This window comes from Eubalaena glacialis, chromosome 16, assembly GCF_028564815.1.
Source record: "Eubalaena glacialis isolate mEubGla1 chromosome 16, mEubGla1.1.hap2.+ XY, whole genome shotgun sequence".
Classification (NCBI taxonomy): Eukaryota; Metazoa; Chordata; class Mammalia; order Artiodactyla; family Balaenidae; genus Eubalaena; species Eubalaena glacialis.
Window position 1 is genome coordinate 3268965 of NC_083731.1, and position 14598 is coordinate 3283562.

At 43.4% G+C, this 14598-nt stretch overlaps 1 long non-coding RNA gene across 2 annotated transcripts; it reads left to right on the top strand.

Annotated features, from left to right (window-relative positions):
• The first annotated feature begins 1169 nt into the window (after positions 1–1169).
• Positions 1170–13465, top strand: LOC133076259 (uncharacterized). Of its 2 annotated transcripts, XR_009697518.1 has the most exons (8): positions 1170–1683; positions 2828–3261; positions 4128–4209; positions 7389–7937; positions 8041–8227; positions 11685–11947; positions 12477–12678; positions 13037–13465. It is a non-coding gene; the product is annotated as an uncharacterized LOC133076259 (long non-coding RNA). The 2 variants fall into 2 exon arrangements; XR_009697517.1 differs by having other exon boundaries at positions 7389–8227.
• Positions 13466–14598: the final 1133 nt, after the last annotated feature.

Consider the following 14598-nt stretch of genomic DNA (forward strand, 5'->3'; position numbering starts at 1 on the left):
GGCTGTAGACTTGTAGCTGAGCTCAGAAGGAGGATTTGGAGTTTACTACAGCCGTGGAAGGAGAGGATTCCTGGTGAGGTGGTGGCGGGGACAGTACTATGAAGACACTAGACAGGAGAGAAGGCACACATTCAAAGAGCCAAAGACTGTGGCTCGAGCAGAGGAAACTGGTGGTCAGCGGTAGCCGGCAGAAGCAGGCAGGGCCAGATTACCCATGACCTTGGAGGTCATGGTGGAACTGTTGTTCTTTATTCTAAAATGAAATGGGAAGCTATTTAAGAGTTTTATGCAGATATTTCAATGATCAGATTTGGGCTTTTATAACATGACACTTACCTCTGTAGGGAAAACTTAACTGGAATTGAACAAGGGTGGATACAGGAAGACCACCTGGGAGGTTGGTATGGTGCTATTTGGTCCACAGAGGAGGGGGAAGAGGTGCCAGGATGTAGTGTCAGAGGGTCAGGGGGAGGGTGGGGGGTCTGGCTTCACTGGGATTTCCCTTAGATGGGAATTATCTTCTCTGTTCTTTAGACATCTCCATATATACGTCCTCTTCTACATCACAGGCTATATTTTACCCATCTTTGCATTTTCTCTCCCACCCAGCAGAGCGCCTTGCTCACAGTAGGTTCTCAATACATATTTATTGATTTATTAAGGGATGGGTGAAGAAACAACGGTTGTATAATTTTTACCAAAGGAACCCAAGGACGCTCGCAGAACATGCTGGAAAGCTCCTCTGAGGCTTGTTTCTTTGCTGACTCTTTGTTTTTGTTTGTAGCTATGGCAGCATAATCTGGAAGAGTAGGTCTGATTTTGCAAACTCATTTGCCTATGAAAACAGCCCGTATTGCAGCATTATCAGCACGAGCAGTGGGGATGGTGCAGCGCAATCCGTGGGCTTTTTGGCAAACAGAGTTCCTGAAGGAAAAAAATACAACTTTAACCCACTTGCTCTTTTGCAATCATGTAGCAATATCTGTCGGAGGCCAGTGGCTTTTCCCCCTTGGTAATAATGTAGGTTGAGTAACAAATGATTTCACTCTGTCTGGTTAATTATTACGAGTGGTTTATCCATTGATTGAGAGCTCTTTACAAGTATCAGGAAATGAAAATAGGAACAGAAAACTCCCTGTCATATTCCAAGAATTGCTAGTGACTGGAAGAATCAAATGTTCCCTGTTTAGCAATGTCATTCCTAAGCAGTGCTCTCATTTAGGGTGAAACAGTTTATGGACAGACGCTCAGGAGAAGACGATGCCACTTTCAGAAGGGCACACACCGCCGATGTCAGCGAGACTCACTCGACACAGGGAAACAAGGGTGCCTGCAGACCACTGAACAGGGATGCTGCAGACAACAGTCTTTACAAGAACTCATAATTTGTTCCTACTTTTAGAAGCTCATTCAGCATTTTGAATGGTGGTGTTCCCATCACCACATTTGTGAAAGAGAAGAGTCAGTGAAGCCACTAAAGGTTCACAGTGACCCCGAAAGAAGCAGACGTTGCAGAACTTCAAGAGTTAAGGATCAGGCCAAGTGTAAAGATACATCAGACGGCCTCCTGAGAGGTGTGGAGGGAAGGTGTTCTTTCCCAGCAGGTCACTTTGTTTACTACTTACATATAATTGTTGACAGCTCACAACGAATCGATCTGACTTAAATACTTCCTGGAACAAGGTAAAATACACGAGTTGAAAAGAAAATGCATGAATGTAGGTATGTTCTCCATCTCTCTCTCCCTCTTTCTCTCTCTCTCTCTCTCTCTCTCTCACACACACACACACACACACACACTTATTCCCAATCCATAAATTTTGGAAAGTCACAACTCTCTTAACCATTATGCTCCCAGTTATTAATCAGCCAATTTAAATAACTAAGAATAACTAAGTCATCCAATAAAACTAATAACTACTTCTGAAAGAAAATTTGTCAATTTGGAGGCTATATTATGGGTTTTTTCACTGCATGATTGCTTTCGTTGCCCATCTCATCTTGTGAATGTCAGAATTAACTCTTTGTCATTTAAAAACAATGTGTGACTGTGCAGATGCAATTTCCCTCCTCTTTGTCACAGATTTTATTTTAATGATGAATGCCTTATAAACTCACTGCAGAAAATTTAGACAACACATAAGAATAAAATTACTTGAAATCCTATTTTGAAGACTTTGTTCCACATTCTGGATTTTCTTAAATGTGCAAATGTATTCAATAGATTGGTTGAGATAACAGTGAACTTTGCACACGTGTCAGGCATAGTTGTATATACTCTACCAGCATCAACTAATTTATTCATCCAATTCTGAATGACTTTGCATCTTTTATCATGACTTTGTAACATTCTTCTGTATATTCTTTTCTCTATCATTAAAAATTCTTAGTAAACATGATTTTTAATGCCTGTGCCTTTTATGGGATAGATATATACCAGAGCAGGTTTATGTCACTCGAACAATTAATGTTTCCAATTTTTCATTAATGTAAATACTGTCACTTACTATAATTGTATTACAAATATTATTCTGATGAAATGTTATAGCAGTTATTTTTCATAAATCCTCAAGTGTGTTTCTGATTGTGAAATTAAGACAGATTCCCAGAAACAAAATGCTGACTCAAAGACTTGGAATATTTTCTATACACAGTATTTTTAAAGGGGAATTTTTATAGTAAAAAGAATTTTAGTTTGACCAGATTTGCTTGTTAAAATGCAAGGACCAAAAAATGAGTTAAATATTCAGATTTCTCCCCAAACAGGGGAACTGGGCCCCTAGTCAATTGGATATGTGCTTCTAATCCTATTCTAGTTTTATTCCAGTTCCCTATGGAAGTGGGAAAGATCACACACAGTGTTCACTGTTCTGATTATTGTTGATGAGGAACCAGCCTTCCTTTGTAAGCATCTGGATGCTGCCAAGGGCGGCAGGTTTGTCAGAAGGATATCCCTGCTCGGCAGGAGCCTCGTGTGAGCCTGGACAGGACATCTGGGAGCCAAGGCTGGGGTGCCTGGTGCCCAGTGAGGCCCTTCCTTCACCCCCTATTCAAGAGGACATTTCCAGCTCCATTTCCCCTCAGAGCAAACTAAGCCAGCAGCTTTGGTCAGGACCCAGAGAGCATCTCTGAGTCATCGGTGCCTTTGAAATCTCATTAGTGCCTTCCGCATAGAGAGAGCGGATTTGGGGTCCACGTGGAAAGCCTCTGTTTTACTAAATTGCTGATGTCATCTTCCTTCTCTGCTGCTCTTCCTTGAAGGTAAGGACTGTGGTGCTTCAAACAGAAATGAGTAAACTTAGTATAGATGCAGTAAAACCGAATAAGGCTCCATTTGGGAAACCAAAACACAGGAAATGAGAGAGATCTTCGCAAGGAAAAACCATTTTGTTCGTTTTATCCCACTTCACACGTATGAAAAGCTCATAAGATAGTAGAGTAAAATTGAGAATACATCACTGAAACATAAATCAAGCATCTGTAATGACAATGAAGAAGAAAATGGTTCTGTGATTTACAAAGCATGATGGGGTGTCAGGATAAGCACTGGAAATTTTACTCTGATCTGATAATTAAGTGATAGGAGAAATGTTGGCAAGATTTTGGATTTGGTAAAGTAGTTTGCATATTTGGTGATATATCCAAACAGTTGTTACATATCAAAACCCAACTCATACTGTGAGAAGAAAAATACGGATGTAATTTTAACAGCTTTATTGAAGTATGATTAACAATCATAAAAGGCACATATTTCAAGTGTACAACTTGCTAAGATTTCGCCTGTGTGCACATCCATAACTGCCACCACAGTTAAGGTGATGCATGCATCCATCATCCCCAAAGTTTCCTCATGATCGTTTGTCATTCTCTCCCTCCCACACCCCCCCCCGCCCCGCCTCCTCCCCAGGTGGGAGGTTCAACTTTCTGTCAGTGTTGATTAGATTGCTGGAATGTTATAGAAAGGACCAAATGTACCCACTCATCCTCTGCTTTAAGAGTAAACAATGCCATAAAGAATGTCTTTCAACAATAAGGAACAGTGATGTTATAGAAAATCTCGTTTGTCAGGGGGAAAAGCTCATAGTTACGTGAATTACACATTTTCTATCTCCTACCCTTTCCTACAGTCTATCTTGCTGGACCAGAGAGAAATGTGTGTAACAGTGCAAATGAGATGTTCACCCATGATCACACCAGCAGGCAATGCAGGTACAAATTCCACTGGCCAAAGTAAATGATGTCAACTGCAACTGCAGCTTAATAAACGAAACAATGTTTACGGCTAGACTAAGACTTGGCATTTATTAAATACTACGTATCTGCTACTATGCTATATATTTGATGTGCAATAGCTTATTTTCCCCCCAAATTCTATATACAATTTTCATTTTCACATCATGGTTCTTTCCTTTAATATTATTCTGTATGCATTTTCAGTGTTATTCACTAACTCAATAAGCATCTAAGAAACTATATCATAACTTTATACCATATCATAACTTTATATCATATCATATCATAAAGACAATACTTACAGCTAGGAAAAAAAATTGATAAAATTTTCATTTGTATAAAATCCCCTGTAACATACCTGTGGCTTCAATTAAGGTAAAAACAAAGAAACAGTCTGGGGGGGGAATTTGTCCCAGAAAATATGATTTGAGGAGAAGAGAACGGGCCACATAAGTAAGATCAGAATGCAGGTGATAGCTCAGATGAAGGGCAAGAAGGAATCTGTTACGAGGCAGGAGAAAGAAATCAGAATATACACAGGAGTGTAGGGGCAGACTGCTCTGGGCCTGGACCAGTGGGCTGTGTGCTAAACTGCATATTTAACACATCTCTTGGGTCCAGAGAGAGGACAGGAACGGTGGGCCACCTTATTAGCCTGTGTGGTTCCCTGGAACTATGGGAACTCCACCAGCTTGCAGCAGTGAAGCTGTAAATCACTCACCCTGAAAAAGGGTTGTGAAGAATATATCCAGGGTTCTGAGTAGACTAGGCTAGATTTGGGGTCTGTGGTTGGTAGCCTGCATCAGTAAGATAATCCAATCCTCCTATATTACGTCATCAACTATCTCCAGGAGCTGAAACACTTTGAATTTGAATGATCTGCTCCAAGTGGAAGGTTTAAGACTTCCTGTAAGCCCACAAAAGAATTGTTTGAAAAGTTTATTTTGTGAGGAGAGGGACAAGAGGTCCCTTTCATTCTTCCTTGGAGAATGTGCGTGGTGCTGGTCCCCAGAGGTGTCACAGATATATAACCCCAGGGCCTCACTGAAGAAGGTGGATGGGGAAAATGGACCAGTAAGCACGTGTCCACAAGCCCCAGGTCAGGCATCGATCTTGCTAAGAAGCCAAACAGAACCTCTCAGGTCTCCTCTAGGCCAGTATCTGCTCCAAGGAAGCAGTATTCTAAGCCACACCCAGTGCTTAGATTCCCTCTACCTTTTCCTGCTAAGGATTCAAGCTGTTTATCTTAACTCCTGTATCATTAATTCACCAATTCTGAGAACAGACATTTTCATGTGTAGAGACGTGGGCATGCCCTGAGCTTCTGGTTGTAGCCGTGCTTGTTTGTTTTTGTTCTCTGTCCAGCTGGCATCTCTCTGCCTGGAGTTTCCGTCCATCTTCTGTTTTCTACTAGCGTCCTGTCTGATGGTTAGGCTAACCATTCTGTCTCACTTCTCACTTGACACGGACTGGTTTCCCTTCCTTGTACACATCATTTCCCCTCTATCTCCTCCAGTTTCCAAGGCACTCTTCAGATTGTGATGTTCCCCTACACGCACCCGCCCCCAGCACGGTCTGAGCAGCTCAGGTGGTCCCCCTCACTCTCAGTCATTGTTCAGTTGGAGGCGTGAGCGGCTCAGAGCCTGCAGTGTGGTGCTGTTAGCCTAGACGGCCCCTCGTTGCCAAGCCTCACCCCCTATCTGATAGGTGCCCAACCTGGCTCCCAGGCCTTCCTATTCTGGACTTGGACTTCACACTCATTCATGTCAAACTGTGGCTTGTCCAGCTTGTGGCATAGGACCCCCTGCTGCAGTGCACTTGGGGCGTTTTTGGATTCAGACCCTGAAATTCATTGTATTTGCCAACCCTCATGCTGTTGGGACTTGCAGATTTGATGACATGTCTTCCATCTTTGTATCAAGTCACTGATAAAAGCACCAAAGAGAGCACAAGCTGAAGCCTGCCCAAGACCCTGCACAAGACCAACACTAATGGTCATTGAACTTGATACTGGTTCTCCTCTCTTAGCCAAAGCTCCCGCGCCATGGGCTGGGAGCTGCATTTCCCATTTTTGTACCCCTAGTACTAAGCAGAGGGCCGAGTACCAACAGGCATCTTACAAATAGATGTGGATTGGATAAGATGCTTGCCAAAACGTTTTATTTTTAAATTTCATCTAATCTGTAAGGATATTACAAAATACCATGTTATAGTTGATTGAAATCTGCTTAATTGCTTCTTAAATCATTTCTGTGAAATCTGAGTTTAGTAATCCTGTCAAGAAAAGAGTCATGACTTATTCTTCTTGACTCTTACTGGATCTTAGTTACCATTGTTTTCTCTTTAGCTGTTCTCAGACCATTATTATAATAAGCTTCTAGATTCTTTCTAGGGATGTACTTTAAATTCACTAACGTGTAGTTTGCCTTAAGTGAATCTTCTTTTCCACTGGGGTTTTGAAATGCCATTTATTCACCTTTGTTTTTGGCAATCTTTCCTCTTCTGCTCTCTGTTTTTCAAAGATCCCTCAGATGTCTCAGCGATCACATTTACAAAAGTTCTCTGGCCCCTGAGTTTCATTTAGGGAGCTCACAGGCTGTCTACCTGCTTTACCTACATTGGGTTTCTAGTCTTCTGATGCTGCCCTGAGCTGCTGGCCTCCCGTTTATAGCAGCACATCATCGTTTCCAAGATGATCCTCAGGATAAAAATTAAAAAAAAAAATGAGGGAGCCAGAAAGAAAGAAAGAAAGGAAAAAAGGAAGGAGGGAGGGAAGGAGGGGAAGGAAGAAAGGAAGGAAGGAAGGGAGGAAAGAAAGGAGGGAGGGAGGAAAGAAAGGAAGGAGGGAGGGAGGGAGGGAGGGAGGGGGAAGGGGTGCCATGTTGAACACTTTAGAGCACAATCTCATTAAGTCCTCACACTGGCCTGTGAGGCAGGGCCTGTTTTTCTCTTAATTACCAGTGGTCACTCTGAGGCACAGAGAGTGTGGGTCTGGCTTTCCAGACTCTCAAACACATACTTTAAATCTCTTCCAGCTCTTCTCTGTCTTGTTATCCTTTTCCTGTATCTTCTCCTCTCTAATGGGCCCCTTAACCAGCTCTCCACTCTCGGTAGCTTCCACTTAACTGTTCTTTTTTTTTCTTTCCTTTTCTTAGAGAAACACTAAAAGATTTCCACTCTTCACAACTCTACCCTGCAGTCCATGGCGATGACCTAGAACATTTAGCAGCGTTCCAACCTCATTCAACACACATGCAGGCCCTTTGCCTCTGCATTGTCTTGTCCCTGAAAAATAGAAATGTGGGATGGGGTTATTTTGACTCAGATGGGGTGGGGGGAAGCCTGCCAGAGGGAGGAGAAGAGTCGGGTATCATAAGCATTTGGGAAAGAAGAGGGGATATCCTGTAGCTGGTCCCAGCTCCCTTCCACGGGGCAAGGGATAGGTTTCAGTTTACAGAGGGAAACCTTTAACCAAGACCGCATTCTTCAGAACCCACATGTATTTCTTATCACATCCACCCAAGCAATCTGGGGTCCCGCACAAACGTGCAGAGACTTCTGAAGAGGAAGTTTTGGTGAATATTTTAGAAATAATAACAACAACAAGAACGAAAACACAACCGGCTGGCACAGTCTGAATCTCAAAGATCTCAAGATTCTTCTTCATTTTGACACCTTCCAAAGCAATACGAACATTCTCCTTGGTAAGTCAATAAGAAAACTCACTGACACAATAATGCTCTGTCTTTCTCAAATCGGGGTGCCAACATAATGGAGAAAGTCCCTGCTGTGAATGTCTCCAACCAGATGAAGTTTAAAAAGCATGCAGCTGGGGGTCGATGTTGGGTGAACACCCAGGATTATGGGACAGACGTGAACCTCCACCTGGCTGGACGCTTACAGGTTTCCCTTCATCCCCTGAAGAACTGCTAAAACCAGCAATTAGGAACCGTAAACACCAGTACTTTGCCTTGAGGGAAATTGGAACTTCAAGGTAAAATATCTAAGAGATTTGAAATCTGTCATTAAACACAGCCTTGGTCTTAAATGTTCATAATCCTTTCCCTGCCCTTGACTTTCTGCAATAACTTCTTTCTGAATTTCTCCGTCTCCGTTAACCAGTTTACTTTCTTAGGGAATAACCTCCATAAGCTACCAATTGATCAACTCTTTTTCATTCATGTGTTGTTTTTCCAGCCCCCTTAATTGGAATAAATGAACATATGACTTGACTTTTAAACTACTTTTCCTTGTGCTTAAAATAAAAGAGTATAGCATTATTTATGTGTGTCTGCATATATGCATTAATTTATTATCAATCCCAAGGACCTCACCAGTGTGAACTGGAGATTAAGCAAAATGGGAAAAATTATTCTCACCCTTTGCTGTACGTAAAATCAATGGCACAACAAGAATAAAATGGCGTGATGATATGTCAGATAATATTATCTTTACTGAAAGGCTACTTGTAGTTGTATTTTGGACAAAGAGAGTTAACGTAGTATCTTTTGCTGAAAACTTTTCATAGTACAGTTGATTCTTGTTATTCGTGGTGGTTAAGCTCTGTAGTCACTGTGAACACAAAATTAGTGAATACTGAGCCGTTGCTCCTACAGGAAATATAGGGTTACGTTCCTGCAGCCTTCTGCTTATGACATTCTCGCCAACCAAACAATTCATACCTTTGTTTTATGTATGTTTCATTTAAAGACACCTTATTTAATAGATACTGTTGATTTAATAATAATAACATTGAAGTCATGGTCAACAGCCCTGTAACTCAGGCCTGAACAAAGCTGATCTAACACAGGTTTCCTACACAAGGCTCATCACAGCCTTCTCGCCCCCAGAAACACTGGACAGCACTACAGCACCGTTGGGAGCCATTTTAAACAGCAAAATCACCAAAAAAGGCACAAAAAGGATCCCTGTTTACAGTCTGAGAGCTGGGACAGGAAGGCAGGGCATCCCTTGTTAGCTCTTAGCTGGGAACATGCACAACAGGCAACTCAGATTTTTTGCCGCTAAGTCTATGTCCATGAATGAGTAAGTACCACAGTATTGATTTGGGGATTACCAAGAAATGTAATGAGTTGATATATTTGCAAACACAGGATCTGTGACTAATGAGGATCAGCTGTACTTCTGAAAGAACCACGTAAGGCATCTCTATTCTGTACTATTATATATTCTGTACTAAATATGTTGGCAAATATATTTTTTGCCAATACTGATTCTGTCACTTCTGAATATTCCAGCCTTCCTTACTTAACTTTATCTTCTTAAAACAATCTTTTGGAATTAAAAAAAAGAAATTCCTCTGGTTCTTATTCTCCACACCCACCCTCTAATTCAGAAGGATTGCATTTTGGTTGTTTGTGGTTAACATGTAAACTCAGTGATGGGAAAGGAAGGTCAGAGGATGCTGTTGGTGTGTCCCACACACATCCCCCAGCCCACCCCAAATACAGCTTGCAGACATGCCCGAGGACATTCTCTGTCCAGAGGAATATGCTAGACCCACAGAGGGCAGACCAGAAGTGAGGCAGACAACACTTGCAGAGTGATAAGTCATCCAGCTCCTCACCCCTCAGTGGGATGATTCTGGGGCATTTTCCCAGCAGGACATTGCCCTATCGGCCACAGCACTCACCTGCACCTGCACCGTCCCTGTCTCAATGCCGCATGTTGTGGATTGCCTCTCACATTAATTACTTTTATTCAAATCCTCAATGCGGGTTCTGCCTTTAGGGTAACTCACACTAAGGTAGAACTATTTTCCCTGGGAATCCTGATGGAATGATTTGCTTTTCTGTAGAACTGCTTGAGCTGAGAGAGGCCCTAGGGCCCAGTGGAAAGGATGCTCATGGGACTCTGGCCTCGGTTCCGCCACTGCCTAATTCCTTGGTGCTCTTGTAAGTTTCCTAGGGCTGTTGTAACAGATCACTGCACACTGGTTCACTTAAGGCAGCAGAAATGTATTCTTTCACCATGTGGAGGCCAGCAGTCTGAAATCTAGGTGTTGGCAGAGCCATGAAGGTTCTGAAGGCCTCGGGGTAGAGTCTGTTCCAGGCCTGTCCCTTGGGCTCCTGTGTGGCTGGCAGTCTTGGGTATCCCCTGGCCTGTAGATGCAACACTCCAATCTCTGTCTGTGTCACTACATGTCAGTGTCTGTGTCTTTTTCCCTCTTCTTTTTATTTATTTTTATTTTTGGCTGCATTGGGTCTTCGTCGCTGCATGCGGGCTTTCTCTAGTTGTGGCAAGCCGGGGCTACTCTTCGTTGTGGTGCGCGGGCTTCTCATTGCGGTGTCTTCTCTTTGTTGTGGAGCATGGGCTGTAGGCACACGGGCTTCAGTAGTTGTGGTTTGTAGTCTCTAGAACGCAGGCTCAGTAGTTGTGGCACGTGGGCTCAGTAATTGTGGCACACGGGCTTAGTTGCTCCGCGGCATGTGCGATCTTCCTGGACCAGGGCTCAAACCTCTGTCCCCTGCATTGGCAGGTGGATTCTTAACCACTGCGCCATCAGGGAAGCCCTCCCTCTTCTTATAAGGACACCAATCATTGGATTAGGGCCCGCCCTATGACCTCATCTTATCTGCATTCCATCAGCCAAGACTCTATTTCCAAATAAGGTCACATGCACAGGGGGTTGGGACGTGAACACGCCATTTTGGGGACACAATTCAACTCAGAACAGTGCCTGACTCCCTTGTCTATAAAATGCAGGTATTTGATGGAGAAGATGATCTCCGACTTTTAGCTCTGTAGTTCCACAATTTAGACTTCAAAGATGAGTGTTACTTTTATTGCTATTGTTCTTTTTCTCCTTTCTCTTGCTTTGCCATTATCACCAGAGTAGAAATCATATTACAGTTCCTCTATAAAGAAATACACATATTACCTCACATTAAAATATAGAAAAAAATAAAGCATACATCAAACTGCTGTCTCTTAAAATAATTACATTCTCATCTCTAAGCATTTAACTTTCTAATTCAACCTAAGATTCTCACTGAACGTTTATAAAATATTTTGAAAGCACTGGGTGAAAGTAACAATTAGTCATGACACGGATTTCCTCCAAGACCATTATGTTTCTTCAGATCCATTGCTCAGGTACAATGCGATAAAAAAATTAACATCACAGTTTTATCTGCCCAGGACGCAACGTGGGTTTGCAAAGTTCAGGGTGCCTTCCACATAGTTTAGTTTCCCCTGCCAGGGCATAGGGATGAATAGGGCTGATGGTATTTTATTTTTCTCTAAGCTGTAATGTTTTTGACACGACCATGGACTGGAAATGAAAACAACAGGTATAAATCATATCATTTACCCTGGGGAGCAAAGCTTGAGCAAGTCTGCTCTCCTGGAAGGTTTTTTTTTTTTTTTTTTTCCTGATTGCTTATTTTGTAAGATTTTCGTTTTTTGAAAATGTTCTGTTTATGCTGCAGCAGCCAATGGAAGTAGAAGGAAATTACCTTTGGAAAGAGGTAGCAAGTTGTTGAGAGAGCTGTGCAGCAGAGCCCCAGGCATATCCGGCGAAAGGCAAGAAGATGCCAGGCCCGAGGTACTGATGGGAACCGTGCGGGCCACCGAGCCCAGACCCCGCGATGTCTGCCGGGCTTTGGTGACAGGAAATCACATGTGGTGTCATTTTCAGCTGCTGAGAGAGACAGATGCACCCAGATCAATATCACTGCCCATTTTCAAAGAGGTATTGTGATCTCACTGAGCATTTTTAACCAAGGAGAACAACAAAACTTTTATTCCATCAGACCTCGCAGGAGCCTCCGGGGTCTTTTCCCTTTTCCAAATCAAAGGCGTGAATCAAAGCTTAACAGGTGATTGGGGTTCTTATATTTGGAAACCCCCCTCAGCTAAAAGATAGTACGATCATTTTGATCTAATTATTTTGTTTGTTGGAGTCGGTATAGAGAAGGAGCGAACAGCAGCAGTAACCCTTCTGGCCTTTCCTGACTTGAAAGAAGAGTGAAGTGGTTGATCGGTCTTATGTGCTGTTGAGTAAGCTTGTCACCATCCCGCCTGTGGCATTTGTGTATCATCTCAAAATGTTCATGAGCTGTTTTCGTAAGATGGTCAATTAGATATGAGTACTCTTGATGTGTGATGAATGGGACTCTTGCTTTCGGAAGTTACCCAGGCAAAGTCAGGTAGAGAATTGAGGTGATCTGCTCTGAAAGAAAAAGGGGAAATTGGTTTTACTTTTCTTTTTGTATTCACAGGATAATCAGCCTAATTTTCCACTTCTCACCCATGGGCGCACAGGATGATGGACACTGCCAAAGGGAAGCCTTCCAAGCTTTCATTCGTATTTTTGCCCAGGTGCATCCACCATCAGACCATATTAGTGTTTCGTGAGCACAGGCAATAGGAACGGGACATTATAAGAGTCTTCCAAGGTCCCTCCAATGTCATTTTCTACAGGTATTTCCACAGGTGGTAGGATGAGGTCTTAGTGCCACATGGCTGCAAAGTGAGAAAGTGGCAAAATTTTGTCTACTATACATTTTAAGAGCTGGAGGTTAAATGACATCACCGAGGTCATCCCAGGGCAGAAAGAGTGGAGGATGCTTGCTAAGTCCCCAGGCACTGCTCACTCAATTGCCCACATGGTGAACTCCCAAAACCGTGGTTTTAACTCAACTAGATTCAGATAGTGGGTGGCTGGCTCCCCGATAGGTGGGCCCCCCAGAATCAGAGAGAGATGTGCCTTTCTCAGGCAATTGGGAACTTTTCAGTCTCTCACATCAGGTTCCTTAAGATGTATCTTTTCATCACCTAGCTACACTGGGGACTTGTTTTGGTGAGAACAAACTCAGAAGGACAACACGGCGTGGGAAGCTTCCTGATCGTGAGTCCCCGTGTGTTGTGACCGTGGTTCTCAGCTCCTTTCTCCCAGTATCATCACCCAGCGCACATGCTCATTATCATCATGTTTCCATTTTCTTACAAGAAGGTTTTTGGTAAGAGAAAACAGACCAATGGTTTATTTAACAAGGAATAAAAATACATTCTTCAGGACTGGCTTTGGGTAGTTCAAGGCTTCCAGCTTGGACTGGAACATGGGCTGACACCCAGCACCTGCTCGTAACGTCCCAGAGCCCGAGGCTGCGTTGAACGGATACGCCCAGGACGTAAACGGGGTTCCCATTATAATATTTTAAATTCCCCAAATCTGGTGGCTCATCATTCACACATTCTCATGTCACGTCGTCTGCCCAGTGAGTTTTTCTGCAAAGAGCCTTTAAATGTTAATTAATTAGACAATGTGTTCATGCTGTACTTTTAAGTTCAATTCACAATTGCATGTGGCATATGGTGCCAAAGGAATATGTCCCAAGACACTCCTGAAATGCACAGAGCAGAGAGAGGAGCCCTCTCCACGTGGCCCCAGTCCCCGCAGAGACTTCGCAGAAGAGCACAGAGGGAGCCCCGTCTAGAAAGAAAAAAAGCCAAATGTGGCTTCTAAGCTCAAGAGAGACTTTACAGAAGGAGAAAACATGTTTTCCATCTTTCATAATTAGCCTCTGTAAACAGGGAAGGAGTTGTTCTATTTTGCTTGAAAAAAACTCTGCTATTCATGGGTCCATGCACTTATTTGTGAAACAAACATCATTTGGGTGGGAGGAGGCCTGGGGATGATGATGCTGGTGGCTGAGAGCCCATGGTGAGGAAGACGTGGCCCTGCCAGCTGCAGTCAGAGGCAGTGAGAATGAAGGCCAAGGGTCATTGGAATAGGTGTGGCTTTATTTGGTTGGAGCCAATACAGTTAGAGGTACAGGTGATGGATGCCTTGGAGAGAGGCCCAAGGGGCTCTGCAGGATGGGGTGCCTGTCCCCCTTTGCTGGGAATCCGCCTCTGGGAACGGCTTCAGCTGGAGGGAGCTGCCTTGGCCAGTTTCAGTCCTTCCCTGCAGCAACCTCTGTCTGGTCCATTTGGGCAGCTCTAACAAAAATGCCCCAGACTGGGAGCATACACAATAAAAGTTTAATTCTCACACTTCTGGAGGTTGGAAGTCTGAGGTCAGTGTGACATCATGGTGGGGTCCTGAGGTCAGAGATCGTGGTGACTGCGTGGTAGGGTCCTGAGGTCAGAGGTCAGGGTAACTGCATTGTGGGTTTCTGCTGAGAGCCCTCTTCTGGGTGGCACAATGCCAAATGCCCATTATGTCCACACAAGGCAGAAAGAGTATGGGGGACTCTCTGGGGTCCCTTTTGCAAGGGCACTAATTCAATTCATGGGGACTCCACCCTCATGACCTATTCATCTCCCTGGTGACCTATTTTCTAATTCCATCACCTTGGAGGTTAGGATTTCACTGTATGAATCTTGAGAGGAAACAAG